The sequence below is a fragment of the Catharus ustulatus genome, chromosome 11 (assembly GCF_009819885.2).
Source record: "Catharus ustulatus isolate bCatUst1 chromosome 11, bCatUst1.pri.v2, whole genome shotgun sequence".
NCBI classification, from domain to species: Eukaryota; Metazoa; Chordata; class Aves; order Passeriformes; family Turdidae; genus Catharus; species Catharus ustulatus.
Window position 1 is genome coordinate 7,891,837 of NC_046231.1, and position 6,176 is coordinate 7,898,012.

The following is a 6,176-nucleotide window of genomic DNA, read 5'->3' on the forward strand; positions in this document are numbered from 1 at the left end:
AACCCATCATAATGAAGGCACAGCAGAATTAGTCTAACTATTAACATTATTAAATCATAAACCTTAAAGGATTTGTTCTTGACTTGCCTTTCACTTCTGAATCACAGCATATCTCCTATACAAATTACAGTCACTAGAGAACAGAAGAAGTCACTTCACACTGCACAGGCTCTGCTGCCACTGTTCTGAATGCTTTAGAATCATTCATGAATGTAGCCTTATAACATTACACAGAAAGGGAGTCAGTTCTGTGCCACAGGGGATGAACTGTGGCAGTGAGAGAGAGTAGTGTGTGCCACGCCAGATGTGGCACTGCCAGACAACTGGGGCTGGTTCTCCTGGGTCCCTTTGCACTGCTGAGTGTGGAGCAGGGAGGAGAAACAATGGAACCACAGCAAAGCCAGGGCCTTTGGGATACTCAGCACCCCTCTGCCTCCAGTTCCCTCCTCATTTTTTGTAAAGGGCACATGGAAAGAAAATGTCATTCTTAAAGTGAATTTCCTGTAGACATAGGACATTCTAGACATTAAAACCTTTCCCATAGAGTAACAGTAGCTTTAAAGTTACCCTCTCAAGACAATGGTGAGTTCTTGCCACTTCTATAAGAGAAGAATTTTTATTTACAGTTTTAAAAAAGTGTTACATCTACCAAGGCCATTATATAATTGTAGTCAGCCTGGTGATTCTGTGACATTTAGAGCCCAATAACCAGCTTTACCAAACACAGAGTTGTGAGGCTTTGACTGTTCAACACCTTCATGGAAGAGTTTGAATACCAAGCAATGACTTTAGAAGAAAACCTGGCACTTTGTGACATGGCACTTCTGAACAAAAAGGTTATTTTAACATCACTGGTGTTTTCACAGTGGTCTGGGATAGAATGGTGCAAGTTATGTGATATCCCATACAACACAGCTCTGTCTTGAAGGTGTAGGACATGGGCGATAAACACCTTGCAACTCTACTACTGCAGTTGAAGAATCAGAGTTTTTAGCCAAGTGCCTCCAAGTAATTCATTCTTTCAAGCCCACAAGCATGCTCGATGACAAAAGACAAAAACAGCCAACACAATTCACTAAATCAAGAGTATCTGCTGAATGTTGTCCTGTTAGGAACAAGAAGAAAGTGGGAGAGTCATCAGAGTGTTGTATTTAAAATGAGACAACTTACAGCAAATACTTCACCAAGGAAGCTTAGCCACAGAAAATCATCCCCAACTGCACACTCAGAACTCAAGCTGCCACCACCAGTGTGCTATTCCAGGCACAGCACATACCAGGAAATAATGCAAGTACAACCAGAGAGCACAAGCAGCCTCTGGGTGTGCTTCGGGGCAAACAGGAGTCCTGCAAAACCTTGAACTGCCATCTTAGTTATTTAACAACTGACAGCAAAAAGCATGAGTGCTGCCCAGATGTTATTATCCAGTGTCATTATTCAGGTAACTACTGATTTAATCCTCCTCCTGTACAAGGGACTGTGGTAAATGCTGTATGAAGCAAAAAGTGGGGCTTCAAAATTTAAAAAAAAAAAAAAACCATCCTTTTCTCCTCTGGATTCAGCACTGTGTATTCCAGCTACATGGAACAGATTTCACCACCCAACTGCTCACACAGTGCTCTGAGAGATGTTTAAGACGATGCTCTACAGAGAATTCTTGCTAAAATTACGCAGCAAATATTCCTTGCCAGTGTAGTCTGAGGAACAGGGAAGATACAGCCATAACTGCCTCCTACTCAGGTACAGCTCTTTGATTTATTACACTACTTACATCAAACTGTGCATCCATTAACAACTGCAAAATTACAGATGGGATGAAGGACAGAGAAGGAAACCTCATTTGGACCAAAAGAAAGTTCTAAACATCTGTCACAAAGTTAAGGTCAGCTTTTCCTTATTCTTTTAATTTTCTCCTCCACTCTCTCCCCTTTTGCACTGCTGGCAAACACACAAACAGAAGAAATGGCTCTGGCAAGTCCAACAGTTTGCCATGCCTTCAGGATGATAATATGCTCAAACCCTGGCAAAAACCCTTTTATTCCTTTTGCTTTGAATTACAAAAGCAGGCAATTGTTGCTCAGAACATTGATTCAGTGCCCAGTGTTCAGCTCTTGCTTGAGCAGCCTGCAGAGAGTATTTCCATTGCCAGTCCTAAGCCTTTCAATAGTTACCAAAAATAAGGGAAAATCCTAAAATGCCTGACATCACAAAAAAGCACAGCTGTTGTGATAAGTGCCCCAGACCATCAAACTCACTTTTTCTTTGTGAGGAGCTATTGCTTACAATGACATTTTGCACTTAGATACCACAACCCAGGGTTCTTCATCCTCAGTCCCCGAATTTCACAGTGCTCTATGAACAGCAAATGCCAGGGAATGCTGCAGGACTGTGCAGAGAGCAGGGTTATGTTCAGTCATCCCTGCTGGCACTGCCAAAACTGCTGACCCACAAGGCTCCATCATGGTCTGGATGTAACTTGAACAAATCTTCTGATGACAATTGGTCTCTGTGGCTTCCTGCTCATTTCTTCCAGGTACCAAGAAATGAGCCCTAGGATCGGGAGTGTGCAGGCACTGCCTTGATTCCATTGTCTGTGGACTGAAATGAACTTCTCTGATCCCTTTAAACACCTCCAAGCTCTCAGGTACTTCAGGAATGCAGAGAAAAGGAACACACACGCTGGAGAAACAGAACTACAAGTGACCTTGAACCAGTGATGCCAAAGAGATTTCTATTCTCAAGGGGGAGAAGAGTTAATTCCTCTTTGGCTCACACCTCACACACTCTCCCAGTTGTGAGAGATGTCAGAAAACAAGAGAAAAACTCAGATTCAACACAGAAAATCTATCATATGGCAGCTCAGTTAGAATTCTTCCTTGCTAGGTCTGACCCAAAGGAAGGAAAAAAATCCTCAAAGATGGAGTGAATGGAAAACAAAATATGTTTAAAAAAAAATCTACACCATGTACTGAAGTGACAGCAGAGACTCATAACCCAAACAAGAAATGTCACAGAGGTTAAAACCAGCTGCTCAAACAGATCATCTCATTAGATTGTTGCATTGCTTCCAACAACATTGTAAAACTCGAGATGGCTGACAATAAATAAGAAAATGAAAAAATAACTTTTTATATGGCCTATAAAAAGCCAAAGCTTAACATAGAACTTAAAGGCTTTGGGAAAAGTTTGCAGTGCAACAGAGTTCTAAGGAGATGAAGAACTGAATGTGGCAAAACATCAGGAAATTACAAAAGGAAAAACCAAAGCAAATAAGCTCAAAGCAGTCTGGCTACATCTCATAAACACTGCTCAGAAAAAAAAAAAAAAGTTTTTTTTTACAAATATCTTTTACACATTTAGAAACCAGCTGTCAGCTTTTCCAAGTTATAATGAAAATCTACTTAATTTACATCTAATTGCTGCAGCTCATTAACATACATTTCCTACTTTTCTCCCCAGCAAATCAAAGGGTAACTGAACCTTTTTAGGGTGCCTAAATTTTTGAATTACTAAACCTAGTTTCTCATGAACAGCACAAAAGGTGAAGTTATTACATCCACAGGTTAATTGTGCAGCAACAGAGCAATTCTAACAATGGCAAGCGCAAAGAAGGCATTGGCTCTAATTCAGAGGAATAACATCCAAAGGCAAGACACAGTTGGGTAAATCCAGCCTGGATAAATCCATCTAGTGCAAAGGCTGGCTTTGCTGCTGGGACCAGATTGCCCTGGGAGCTGGAGCACATCTGCTTTAGAAGGCCAAGAACCCCACATTTCATCTATCACAGGTCACTGCTGGTTGAAATCCACCTGCCCAGTAAAAGGATCTGTGGAACACTGTTGGTATCCCCAAGTGACCCTGGCAAGAACAGCTCAATATTGTCTGTCACAACATGAACATGTCCTGTGGTGCCAGGTACACTCAGCCTTAACAAACTCTATGGAAACTTGGGGGTTTCTTGTACTTAATGAGACAGAACTGCTAACACAGACCATTAGGATGTACCCTTGCAAGTCCTGACTTCCTTTCCCACTTCCATTTCTTTATTTTTCAGACAACTGAATCCAAGGATGTCTCCAGGCAGCAGCACAGCTGAGGATAGGTTACTGAACCCAGTATCATGTGCACTATTGTAATGCATCTCAGTCAGGCAGCTGACAGCAGAGAGCTGAACAGATCAATTATGACATTTCATTTACATCAAAGTGATGAGATTTCTAGATAATACTGTTTACCATTTGCCCTCAGTCCTTCACCAGGTTACTCTGCCCCTCAGGAGGCCAACAGGCACCTGCTGTCTGTCCACATTCCCTCACTTGAGCCCAGAGCTTATTCTCACTTATTCTGTTACTCACAGAAACTACATTAAGGAGTTCATTACTTGGAATTTTCATCCTTTCAATTTATTTTCTTTTCAAGCAGCTATCAAACTATTTAACTAACTTGGAGCAAAGAGTGGTAACTGAGAATGTGTCCCTGGTGTGGTGGCAAGGATTCACCCTCCCATTCCCTCCAACAAAGACCTCTTCTCTGGAAACTGAGCAAAAAGTCATGTTGTTCCTGCTTCCCCTGCATTTCAGTGGTTTTACATCTAATGCAGTCAGTTCCTCATAAAGCCTGCTGATTTTATGGGTCAGCCACAAAAGCTTCCCTCAGATTCAAGAAGCCTCTTATTGGCAAGATGCTCTCAGTACTGCTGGGAGCTCAGCAGAGAGCCCTGAGGCTCACTTTGACCCCTGCCAAAAGCTCCTGTGCAGTGGCAGCGTGCTCAGGTACGAGTAATTCTGTGTCAGTAGGGATCCACAACACAGGAGCAGCCCTGGCAGTGCAGCAATGCCAACAGGAATCAATCAGTAAAAGCAAATTCTCCTCTCTGAAGTGGTGAGGGAGGGCTCTCAGGGAACACACACAGGGAACAGACCTGTGCATAAGAAAGGGTTACTTCTATCTAGACAGTCAACTTTTCTGGAAAACGAACTTACATAACCCAGAGTTTGCTCCAAAACACGTTAAAACCAGCACAGCTGTTCTTGCTGACTTGAGATTTGACTGGCTTCAAATCAATTCCCTCAGAAAAGGGATTTTTCTCTACTTTGCCAGCAACGTGCTTTTGTTTGAGAAGATGCAAATCCCCAAACTGCACTGTGCTTTTTGCACCTCTGCTCCCTTCCTACTTCAGGAGATCTTTTTAACTTCAAGTCTGAAAAGACACAACAAAAATGCACACTCAAAGCTGTACTAACCTGTTAATTTATGACCATCATTTCCAGCTTCACCTTGTTGTAAAAATACATCATACCACTTCCTTTGCTTCTCCACCTGCACTCCCAAGGTTGAAAAGCAAGAACTGTGTCCTCCAGCCCCCTTCTGCCCTTCATGGATACTGACTGAGCTATGAGCACCTCGAGCACAATTTCACATTGCAGTGGTTCAGGTCTTTGACAGGTAAAACACACAAGCACCTCAAATCATGCTGGATTGCACTGGAATTAAGTGACAGAAGTGTTCACAGGCAGTCCCCAGCCTCCAAAACCACCCAGCTGAACTCCAGCATCCCTTGGCTACTGCCACACCCTTGGGAACTCCTCCAGGTGGGGTTCACAAAAGCAGCTCCTGCCACCATGTCAGGCCCTGCATAAGCTGCCCTGATCTTTTCCCCTCACTCACATTCCCACCTGACAGCTCCCAGCTGTGGCACAGCAAACACCAAACACTGTATTCACTGCTCCTTGCTAATAATGGTCTTTACAGGAATTTAACAGTCAGGGGATTTTTTAAGTAAGAGCTCTTTGGCATTGCTATTCCTCACTAAAACCCAAAACACCATGTTGGCAAAATTTTAGATCAAGTAAATACTTTTCTGCCCTGTAATGAAGTGTGTAATGTGCTGTATTCACCTGCTGGTTTAGAGCTCTGATATTTTGCTTTGACATCATTCACAAACACAGGAACTATCAGTTCAACACAAACTGCTTTGAAAAAGATTCAGAATAAAAGAGTTTGTGTACAACAAGCAGTGGTTTTGCAAACTCTTCTCAGTAGTCAAAACTCACACAGAAGCCACTTGCTGCCCCTTAGGTGAATGTTTCAATGTCTGGCAAAAAAGCAGAGAAATTTCTGCATCCATCTCAGCTGTGAAAAACATCTCCAGCTAAACTTGCAGTAGTTTTTATCAG